Consider the following 12,831-nt stretch of genomic DNA (forward strand, 5'->3'; position numbering starts at 1 on the left):
AGGGCTCGTCCCCACAGTCAGTGGGTCAGACCTTGTACTGCGGTGAAAAAACGGTCAGATGTCGGGCATCAGGTGGGACAGAGTAAGCAGAACCGGGTGGTACTTCACAGGGACAGACTCACACCATACTGGCCCTTGGCTTCACCTGAGGGGGTAGAGTTGGACTGCACCCCCCTCCACCGTTGCCCATGAGCCCCCTGAGCCGCCTTGGCTCCAGTGCAGGCGCCTTGTGTGTATGTTTTAAATAAAAAGGCAGTCTAGTCCTCTGGTTCCTTCCAGCCGACATTACAATACATTATACTGGACTTTCAGTTCTGAATAGAAAAGAAAGAAGAGAAGAAACTTTCTGATAAGTCCATTTTAAAATGTTTATAAGCTGAAAGCAAATGTATTTAATTTACTGATGTTTTAAAGGTAAGTTATGGGCCATTCATTGTAACTTTATTCATCAGGGACATTTCTTCTACTGACTGTTTGACCAAAATCCATCTATTAACTGTTCATTAACACTTACAGCTGCAGATGATGGATTTATTAGCATTCATAACCTCAGGTGATTAAGTTTTGCTAACTGCTCTTTAGAAGCCAAGAAGCCCAGGGCCCTTTATTAGCATCAGACTAAGACTCCCAACCACAAACCCGATGACTTCAGAGAATGTGTACAAGCCCAAGTTTTTATTAATGGTTTATCAACAGTTATAGATTTGGTCCAGATGTTCTGGAGCTGCTTTCCAGAAGCCCAGTGGTCGAGCAGGGAGCCGGCCCCGATGGATAAGGAGCTGCAGAGACAAAGACCTGCTTTTACACCACCTGGAAGCCAAAAGTTGGTTTTATTCATGGGTCTTGAAGCTTTAGGAAATGACTTACTAACCTTTTGTAAAACCAACTATCAGATCTAACAAACCTTTACAAACTCCTGCCACAGTTCTCCACAGGCATGACTTCACTTTACAAACGGAAGATGAATGTACTCCATGCCCACATGTGGTAGTAAACATCCGTGAGGAGCTCATGTTGTAATAGAGTATATGACTTCATATTTGCTCAACAGGGTGAGGTGTCAGTGCTCAGACCAGACATCCCTGCACTGCCAGTGCTCCAGTTTGACATCACTACTCTGTGGCATTTGAATAAATAAATAGGCCGCTTGGTGCCGGGAAGAGGCTGACACTTACTGTAGAAGAGTTTCATTTACATGCGCTCTGTGTAGGTCATGTGGTGGGTGCACGAAGAAGCAGCCACACTGGATCGGCAGGTTAACCTGGTCTAAATACAGAGTGATAAGGCGACAACCCTGGTGTTGGCACTGTGCCACAGACACAGCTGGGTAGAAGTGGCACTGAAGGAGAAGATAACATATACTTTCTAGTTGACTGGGCTGCCACAAAAGGTTTCATTTAAATAGCTGTTTCAATGTTTTATCTGCTCATTCACATGTGATGCTTCATTGTCAGGTCCGTAGGAATCACTCCATCTGGTGATTCTTTTTTTTTTATATTTTGATGACAGCGTCAGTGCCAGCACACATCTCTGTCATGTGTCTGTAGAACACATCAGTCAAAGCTGCTCAGATGAACTACTCAGGTGTTTTAAGACAAGATTTTTCTTGAACACCTGCCCGTCACTCATTATTTTCAGTTTTTGGAGAAGGAGTCACTCTCTGCCACTCTCTAGTGCCAACAATTTATACATAGGCCCACAATGGACAAACTCAATTATTAATCAAGAAGTAATTGAAGAAAGGGGCCTTATTAGACAACTTCCTGTTTACAAGTGTAATATACAGTATATTCATGGTCACATGCCTGAGGTGATTCAGCTCGTCATGCTCAGGGGAAGTCACCGTGATTAGTCACTGTTGGCTGCTGTCATAATGGAAACAACCTCCAGACTTATAAGCATAAATAACTGGTTGGTTGAAACCAGTGAGTCACAGCTGTGGTCCAGCTGAGAGGATGAGCAGCCAGGACTTCCAACAACATGACCGAGGACAGGCAGAAACGACAGAAGCTGGGAGAACAGACGAGGAGAAACAAAGTCCTGAGGCTACAAAAAGCAAACAACTAAAGTGTACACAGGTGACAGATAAGTACAACGAAAGTAAGACTTTATGCTGAAAGCATTAATAAGGCAGGAGGAGTGGGAGGACTGGTTTTAAAGTTCACATCCAGCAGTTACACACTGCTCCTGCCTGTCGCCTTGACAATATTACATCCATATAGTGACGTTACTTTCAGCACTAGAGGTCTAAGTAAAAAAATTAAACTCCTGTCCCAAAGACTTGGAATCAAACTCTGACAAAAAGTCTTTCAAATTTCAAACTCTGCTTCTTACCTTCACATGTGACCACGGCACCAAGCAAACGTGTTTCACTTCACCCCAAAGGTGCTGGAGGGGGTTGAGGTCCTCCCACGCCATAACAAAGTGGGGAAAATGGCTTCTTTATGAAAATGACTTTGGTCAAAGGCTGTTACCGTGAAACAGGAACAGGCCTTCAGCAAACTGCTGACAAAGCTGGAAGCGTGCTACTAATCGGAATATCAGGCTGGAACTTTAAGCCATATTTCTAATTAAGGAGCCTGCAGCCCAGACCATGGAAAATCAGACAAAAGCATGTGGACAACTGAGATGATTTAGAGAACAATGCAATAGGAGAGAGCGGACATTCTAGAGAGAGAAAAAAGGGGCACCAATAGAGTTACTGGTAGCAATTATTTCCTTAACAACTGATCTTTGACAGCTGGAAGGCTCCTTTGTTTGGAGCCAGCTGCAGGATATGGTTCTTATTACCATTGCTAACTCTGAGAGACGAGACAGTCCAAGTAACTTCAAAACAGTGCTGATTTATTCAAAGGATCACAGGTAAAATTAACATTACACGCTCAGGTATCTTGCACCTCCAAACTGCTCGCAGGCAGATGTAAGATGAAAGACCCTGAACCCACCAGGCCTATACATTATAGCCCCTCGGTTGGGCTAGCCCCATACTACACAGAAACGTCAACCGAGACCTAAAAACATTCTCACACGACCTCTAGTAACATGTCGTGTCTTAAACATAAGAACATATTATGGCTAAGGCTACAGTTATACACGTCATTATAATAATATTAACACCCTGTCTGCTGACAGTCATCAACTTTTCTCTAGTTATCCTTGACCAGATGTACCCTGTAGAAACTCATAAGCATGACTAAGCATTTAACAGTCTAACTAGACATCCTATCTCCACTAAACATTTCTAATACATAAAGTATCTATCCAATTTCTATCTGACTAAAAATACCTAACACAGCTCAAAGGGAACAGCACAGAGAACTATCAACAGTTATGAAAGTTACATGTGTGACTCAAATAACATAGATAAGGATGTGATATGAAAACAAAGTAAAGCCAGTACAAGCACACTGACGGGCTCCTGACACACCTGCATGCCTGACTGATCCATAAAGAAATGTGAATCTGCAGCTTTGGAAAGGTTTCAACTTTAAGTCAGTATATTAAACCAGGTGTGTGAGCAACCGTTTGACAGTGAACCAGCATTACTGCATTGTTCTCAAAACCATTTCAGTTGGCACTGAATGAAGAATTTTCAGGTGTAGATAAACCTCATTCCAGTCTTCTACCCACCACTGGAAAGGTTGCAAAAATACACAACAGTATTATGTAAGCGTAGATACGTCAGGGTGTCTTACACAAGCAGCTTGTTGTTTCTGCTTTAGTACTGGAGCAGTTTTCTACCACAGTCGTCACACCTGGTCACAATAACAAATCAAGATCGTTTGCACCCGGTGTATGCGGTTAACTACCTGGTAGGTTGAAGAACAATAACCCAAAGCTGGTCTATCTATGGAAATCTACTATACGACAGACATGCACCATCATGTTTAATGCATTGTGAATAAGAAGAGTAGTATCTTACTTTAAACCTTGCCCTGATCATAAACCATGTTTCTACTCTGAGCTGCATCTCAGTAAGTTGAGGAAAGACAGGCATGGTAACAGGCACAGCAACACCCACTTTCTGGAACTTGAAAAGCCAACTGTCAGTCTCCACATCAGACTATACAGTAAAAACATCAGCACAAAGGTCTCTGTGTGTTCCTTCTCCTTTCCCTGCTGCACTCGTGTACCTTTTATAAATACTGAAAGCATTAAACATTATTCATAGGTGAGATTGTTGTTTTGATGTGCCCAAAAAGCTGAGGTTAGATTTACATTTTGGGATAAGAAAACTTTGGCAGACCCACTGAGACGTGCACCACCACATATTTGAAATCTCACATTTTTAAATGGTTTGTTGTTCCATCTATCCAACCTCTTACTCAGGGCAGGTTGTGGGGGCAGCCAGTTCAGTAGGGCAGTCTAGATGTCCCTCTTCCCAGCAACATCCCCCTGAGAGACCCTGAGGTTCCCAGGTGAGATACATAATCGCTCCAGTGTATTCTGGGTCTACCCCAGGGCCTCCTATCAGTTGGATGTGCCTGAAATACCTTTCAGTGAAAGGCGACCAGTAGGCTTCCAGGTCACCTCAGCTCCTTCAGGATGTCCGACCTCTGCACCCTATCTCTAAGGCTGGCGTACAGAGGAACATTTTCACAATCAGTCACTACTCAGAGCTTGTGACCTCAGGAGAGGGCCTCTTTTAAACTAAAAATACAACCTTAGAGATTTGTTCAAGCCCTGCGATGGACTGGCGACCTGTCCAGGGTGAACCCTGCCTCTCGCCCGCAGCTGGCTGGGATTGGCTCCAGCCCCCCGTGACCGTTTGGGACTAAGCGGTTTAGAAAATGGATGGATGGATGGATGGATGGAGATTTTTTCAAATGTTCCGGTAGCAGACCTTCTCTCCTTCTTGACAAACATGCGTAAACGCATCATCAACACTCATAATATGATACTGGACACAAACTGAACTGGTCTGTAAAGGCTTCGGCTGTTTTTAAAAAGGAAAAATTAAGTCTTTTGAGATTAGTAAGCAGTTTTTAAATGCTATTTATCAGAGTTTTGTGGCTAAACCTAGTTCTATGCTGTTGTATGTTGGGGCAGCAGCATTACTGCCAATGACAGGAACAAAATGAACAGCTTATCCAAAAAACAAAAACAGGTGCTATTATGGTGGGAAACTGTTTGAGAAAAGAACTAAAAAGGAAGCTCAGAATAATTCAGATTGAGGACCATCCTCTGTGTTTCTAATGGTCCTAGAAGCGTGATGAGGGAGCGGGTTAGGATGCCACCGTAACATGTGATCTATATAATGTAACTGAGGGGTAAAACTGGACCAGTTGAACTCCACTATGTCCTTTGGTTAATTGTTATTGGGTGTTTTGTTCTTCCCTGTTTGTTGTTTGTGTGTTGTAGTCTACTGTGTAAATGGTGTCCAAACAAGCGTCCCTCCTGGGGAGTAATAAAGTTTTATCTGTTGGTCCAGCTATCTACCTGTACACGGAGCCTGGGGCAGCCGCAGAACCAGACTGGTTTCCTGATGATGTTGAAGCTGCTGGGACCATTCAAATGCATTTCATTCATATGTAAGAGAAATTTCTTTTTTTATTGCAACAAAAGAGAAAACACTGAACATGGATACAGGACATTTACAGAATGATGCAGAGAAATTTCTAAGTACAGTTCAAGGGACGTGTGAACTCCACAAACTCCCCTGAATCTCTCACAGGATCCAGGATGAGTCTGGCTTTATGACTGCTTGTTGCATTGCATGATAAAAATGTGTGTGCGTGTGTGTGTGTGAGACATGCTGCCTGCAGAGTAATGTCCTCCTTTGGTACCTGACAGATCAGGTTTAACCTGCCACCAGTGACCTCTCTCTCACACACAGACACACACAGTGTCTCTCTCTGTCAGCCTCCTGTTCAGGCTCTGCAACTCTATTCTGCTGGTAAATGGGAATATTGTGCATCCTTGAAAAATAAACAGGCTATTTGGCCAAGAGTGTGTGTGAGTGTTGTTGTTGTTGATGTTGTTGCTGAAGAGCAGGTATGCAGGGTTTGTGCACAACACACAGACGTCATCATGAAGTGAATGAGTTTGTAACATAGTGAAGATCAAGGCGGCGACTCTCGTGTTGGCCCTGAAACAGTGTGAACGTGAGCCAACCGGCTGCGCTGTGAAAGGCTGCTCTTCACAAAGGCAACACTCATCTCTGTCCTTTGTCTGTGGCAAACAGGAAACAATTGTGGACTGTGAAGGCAGCAGAGTTTTGAACAATGCCTTTGTTAGAAACAAACGGAAGCATTTCAGCCTGAGGATTGGCGCTTTCATAACAAACATGGCGTCTAAAAGAAACAGGTCAGTGAGAAACACCTGAGTGAGGGTAATAATGTCAGTGAGGGCAGCGACATGGGCGACAAGAAGAAACAACAGCAGACACAAAAGTAAATCTGGGCCCATATTTATCAAATGTCTCACAGCAGGAGATCAGTCCTAATGTCTCCGATTTTTGTTCTTAGGCGTCATATTTTTGCATATGTAACAAATAAACCCTACACATCCAGTCGCTGCTGTTTTCTGCCCTGTCTAACACTCTAAAACAACCAGTTTTAATACTCTTGAGTATCACCCAACATGCTGCTGAGTCAACCTCCATTTTCCTTCAAATAACAGACACGGTACAAGTCATATCTGAGGACAAACACCAGCTCGCTCACCAGTTAGTAACAAATTCATAGAGGACAGATGCTGTTGTTGCCAATGGACTGTATTTCTCCCTCAGGGAAGGATATTATTCCTGTCCTGTTGCAGAGGGGGGAAGGAGAGTTGGGAACAGCCATTAACACCCACAGGGCTGACGGTGTGACCTCCATAACCCTGAGAGACAGCAACCTGGAAGATTAACATACTACAGCTGTACTGAAAGCAGTGTTCTCGCTGAGATACACAACCCTGTGACAGTAACATGACATCCAGACCTGAGCCGTGTTAGCTTTAATTCTGGAGAAGGACTGCTAACACATGCAAGACGCTGGCCAGTCACCAAGCCCCACTGTTTGCATTCATAAACATCTACATAAACAGCTTGTGAAATTAGAGGTGCATAGTGTTGTCATAATATCGGTTTAAAAATAATAATGATACCCAGTGATTACGCTACAGTAGTTAGATGTCTGTGCAGATTCTCAGTCATCCAGGTCATAGTAAGCTGAAAAACCTTAGAAATATCAACTGGACTAGGTTTCTAGGTGGAAGACGTTTCACCTCTCATCCAAGAGGCTTCATCAGTTCTAACTGACTGGTGTTGAGCCAGAGATATTTATCCCCCTCGGTGGTGTTTTTTACAGTTTACAGCAGTTAGAGTTTCACTTCATTTCAAGCTTAAGTAAAAGAAATGGGGATAAGTGTAAATACAGTTGTTAGGCCTGTCAAACAGCCACACCCTTAATTAATGTGTGACTTTTTGTCTCAAACAGGAGAGTTATATAAAAATCCACCCTCCCTACAGTTGTCATGGAGAAGGACATTAAACACAGGCTGTAAATATGTTTATTTCTGCTGTAAACACTTTAACACGGGAGTCTATGGGGACTGACTCCCTTTTGGAGCCTCTAGTGGCCGTTCAGGTAACTGTCGGTCTGTCAGGTTGGAGCTTGGGCATCACTAACATGTCACCTACTGACGTTTCAATCAGGCTTTAGCTACTTTCTGTTGAAAACCCTGACAGTACGTTAACACTGTGGTGCTGAAATACACTGTAGTTTTGTAAGGATTAAGCAAACAACATGCTCATTAAGGAGCTTTACAGGTGAATACTTAGCCTTTGAGCTAACTTCCTGTTTCCTGTCTTTATGCTAAGCTAAGATAATGTTCTGCTGGCTATAGCTCCACATTCATCTCATAGCTCTGGGAACTGTATCAGTCTTCTCATCTAACTCTTGGGCACAAAGCACATTTCCAAAAATACTGACTACCAGAATTTTGTAACAGTGCGTGATCTGATCTGTTCCACATGCCACTGTAACTTCTTTAGTTTGCAGCTAAGAGCCTCTTGCCGAGCACACACAGACTTTCACAGTCACTCTCCACCCACAGCTCCGACACTCTGACAGAACAGCATTGATAAAGTGGTGCTGCTTAGCAGCTAAATGTTACAGCTCATACTCAAGTATTGTCAAAAGACAATGTGTTCTCTCTGACCAAAGAAAAAGGCCAAAATAAGCCTGACAAAGGAACTGTTGTTGGGATCTGCAGGCCCAGAGGAGGGGCTCAATACAACTTACAGTGCAGCTCTGAAACAAGAGAGCGACTCAGGAGACTGACACAGCAGAACTTGTCCAAGCTCCTCAATGAATTCTAGAGCATCACACATTAAGTTTCAGTTAGTGTCGTTGTTATTCGTGATGGTGTGGGTAGTGACAGACACAAGCATAAAGAGAGTGTACAACATGAACAACGGAGAAACAGTAAACTTCACATCAACCTCATGAATGATTCAAACCACTATCTAGTTTTTTCTGTGTTTGATTAAAGCCCCCTTTGGCCCACAGGGAGTCACAGTGTCACAGAGCAGTGAGATGTAGTGTTGTCCATGTTATATTCACTGAGTCCTGAGTGATCAGCTGTGTAACAGACCACTCACCTCTGTTTACGTTCATTCCTTCAGTAACATCACCAGTGGGACTTGTACTCCAACATGACACGCTGACTAGAGGTTTTCACACGTGCACTGAGTCAAGTCACATCCAAATTCTGCTCAGTCTAATCGGGTCGGGGCTGGTTTTCCTGTAGCAGGTCCAGTACCTTAGTGGATCTACTGTAAGGCTGTATTAGAAGAAAATCAGTCGCCTACAAGATTTAAGCTAATCAGTATTTTGGAACCTGATTCTCAGATATTACTGAGAAGATGTTGCATTTTACAGGATGGGAGAAAACTCTGACCTGCAGGTGGCGCTATAGCAGAGGTTTGAGGAGACCTTAGCAGCCTGTCCAACATTTGATGAGATGTTTCTGGACCAAGGTGATGAACCTTAGTCTAAGGACAGAGTGGGTGGTATGCTGAAAACAGCTCCCATCCACTGTTGGTCTCCAGTCTGATATTCAGGCACACATGCACTCACATCCACGCCCCAACTGTCCACCTCGCTACGTAACAGGCACAAATGCCTGCACCAGCACTGAGCACTGCCACTGGACATAGTCTGCTGCAGAATCGTCCAATGAGCTGCGATGAACGAGGATGTCTGAGGTGTGTGCGCCGAAGTGAGAAAGTAAAGACACTTATCCAACAAAGCAGTGAGGAAACATAAAAAAGAAAAGACAGAGATGAAGACATGACAGTGGAAGATGTGAAAGACAGAGAAAGGGCTTCAGGTCCTGTCCATACTCCAGCCCCACAGAGGTTGTAGACCTGAGCTAGCGCACAAACACTGGGGCTAACGGAGGCCAAGCTCAGGTGAAATACAGCCACAGTAAAAGAAGAAACAAGAAAAATGAATGGAAGGAAACTGACCTAAAGACCCCAGTCCCAGTTTTAATATGGACCAGAAGTACTGAGGCAGATCAGAAAGCAAGGGAGGAAGGACGGAAGGAAGCAAGGAAGGAAGGAAGACACACCAGAGCATAAAATAAACAGGGAGAGATATTAAAACTGCACAAAGTCTCATTTCCACAAACTGAACAGAAAACACGAGCGCGGAGCTCTGTGGAAAAAATTCATGATGCGCCGTCTGAGTCATGAGCTGCTTTATAAAAACACTGTGGGCTAAAAAATGTTCCAGCAGTGTGAATATGATCAGAATATTAAACCAGTTATTGCTCTGTAAGCAAACAGTGCCATCCCAGCAGCTGCCATGTCAAATAAGAACCTGTATTCGAGATGTAGTTGTATAATATTTCATAATGCCATTCGGCAGATGGCTGGCTCAGTGCAGCCTTCTTTACTTTCATTATTTCTTACATTCAGACCTGGCACTTGGAAAGTATTCAAGTGTCCAGGACACTGGTCTTTAGACTGACCACAGCTGTGAGAAAAACACAGTTTTCATAAGTAATTTTATGAGCAAGTTGGGCCAAATTACAAAAACAGCTTGTCCCTGGTGTGCGACCATACAGACACAGCGAAGGTGTTGGAAGTTATGCTCAAAGAAACGGCTCTGACATAAAACATCTGATTCCTGTGTGTCAGACCTGAGCTCTGAGCAGAAATAAAGATCACCACCTTTATTGGCCAAGTATGTTCCACACAAGGAATTTGTTTCCAGTACAGAACCGATGGCAGCCATCTACGGCGCCAACTGAACCGATGGCTCTAACCATCAGGGAAACGGGGGGTTCCGTGTCTTGCCCAAGGACACTTCGACACGTGGGGGCATGAAAATCAGCTCAAAAACCTGGAAGCCAATGAAAAACTGCTCCTGCAGCTCCGTCTGTGGCTCAGTGTGACTGTGACCAGCAAAGGAAAGTCAACATGTTGAACTAATGTCAGTGTGTGTCTGTGTGTGTGTGTACTGCGTGCGTGATAATGACATGTTGAACTAATGTCAGTGTGTGTATGTGTGTGTATGTGTGTGTGTACTGCGTGCGTGATAATGATTTGCAGGGGCATTTGTTGCTCTGATGGGTTTAGACCTGATCTGAGCTGAGGCAGGAACTGGAAAGGTTCTCAGATCAAAGCTTATGTTTGACACTTGATGTCACAGACCTGAATCCGGAGACGTGCTGACACTGACACACACACACACACACACACACACACACAGGAGCAAGGCTGGGAACAACACTGCCACTTTGGAAAAACTGGTTTCTTTCTGAATGACTACAGTGGTTCACAGGATCATCCTCCTTTCACAACACTTCATGCACAGAGGAGAGAATAGAAGAAATAAAATGGCCATAAAGTCCCTGTGGTTCAGTAAAATGACCCAATGAACATCAAACTCTAAGTCAGTCAAATGAAACCAGTAAGATGAGTTTACCTAGAAACGCCTGTGCATGTTTCTGCATCACAAACGATGTGAAAGTAGATCTCAGAGCAACAGAAGTTTCCAAATACAACACCACCAGACTGTCTGATGCAAATTCAGCTATTTTGCACCTTCGTCTTCTGTCACTGAGATACTGTCACTGCAGACCTCCTGTCCATGTGAAAATGTACCAACATGCTTCAAATGTCTCTCTGTGTGAATGTCCATACATGCATGTGGAGTAAAGACTGCACGTTTAGCTCCTCTGCAGCAGCAACGGACGTCCTCCTAGACAATAATACATCGTTTGTCCCTTAGAAAACACATGGAGCCCTAAGCTGCTCACACCGTGAACATACGGGCGTGTTTTTTACAGGAGCACTGCGTCCTCTGCAGAACTCTGAGATTTTTGGTCAGTGTGAGGAGATGAAAACAAGCCAAGTGCTTCCTCAGTGCTTCTCTGTGCCTTTTTTGAATAAACTGCAGAACCACATGAGCTGAGACAAACAAACCAACAGCTACACCGACTCAGGTCTGCCCCGCTGAGTACAAATGATTCCCTCAGCGCTCTGAACCATGATACCGGCGTGTCAGTCCAAACTGACTGGACAGATTGCCATGTACCGCTGTTCCCCTCAGGCTGAATTGTAATTACTCTGGTGATAATCTGACTTTTCTTCTTGTGCCACCATCAGGTTACAGTTTTAATTTGCCCGTTATTTTGGTTTATGACCAAATACCTGCAAAAATAATGACATTCCCATTAGCCTCAGCTGGACTTTACATTGTGATAATTAGCAAATTCGTACAAACACTACAATGGTGAACAGAGTAAACACAGCTGCTAAGCACAGCCAAGTGCAGATCTACAGAGATTCAGAGTGAAAACAGCCTCGTGAGAGGTGAGTAAAGAAAAGGACACAAGAGGCTGGGACCAGAGAGATGGGACCAGTGAATGTAAAAACCAAGAAGCTTCTCTCTGACACCTCGTCTTGTGACTAAGGCTGACCACTGACTGGACACTGCTGCTGGTAACAGTGGACGGAGGAGCTTCTAACGTCCTGAGACACCGATGAAGGTCAGAGGTTTGTGAAAATCACTGAGGCAGAGAGTCAGTGTTTTTCTTTTAAACTTTGTTTCTTGGTGCCATTTTCATGTTGAGCTTCAGACGGTGGAAAAGATTTCCATGAGCTACAAACGACAGGCTGTCACATGTACAAGTTAGAGGCCCTGCTGCAGGAATTACAGCTGGAGTCAAACACCAGGCCATCCTGTAGACGGGCCAGCGTCTGTGCATGAAGACATCTTCCAGTGGACATAACAGGCATTCGCTCCCTTGGAAGTGTTTTACTGTGTCACAGCACCTTCGTGCTTCATGAGGATCCTCATAAGCTCCAGCTTAAGCTGTTGTTCCACCACCATCACTATGACCACATCAACACAACAAAACCAACCCAGGATTTATAGCTTCACACAGAAGGGAAACGAAATCCACACAATAAAACCAACCCAGGATTTACAGCTTCACACAGAAGGGAAACGAAATCCTCACCTTTTAATATTAAACACAAAAACACACATTTTAAATCTCAATCCCTAAGAAATTTATAGCACTTTTTATACAAATAGTCATTCTTAAAAATAAATCCTTTCCATATTGTCAGCATTCCTCACAGCCGACTTTGTGTTGTGTTATCACACATTCCCACTGAATCAAAGGTACTTGTCTGACACCGATGAGCACAGACCCTTTAATGCTGCAATAAAAACACTTAATCTATATTAATAAGGGTCTTTTCTTAAAGCCATATTAGATCCACTTTTATTAAAACAACAAAATGTAAACTTCCAACGAAGGGTGAATATTTCTAGACACTGCAGTAGAAACACATCCAGCCAAAGCTTGGTCCCGTCACTG

Source organism: Monopterus albus, unplaced genomic scaffold (genome assembly GCF_001952655.1).
Source record: "Monopterus albus unplaced genomic scaffold, M_albus_1.0 scaffold121.1, whole genome shotgun sequence".
Lineage (NCBI taxonomy): Eukaryota > Metazoa > Chordata > Actinopteri > Synbranchiformes > Synbranchidae > Monopterus > Monopterus albus.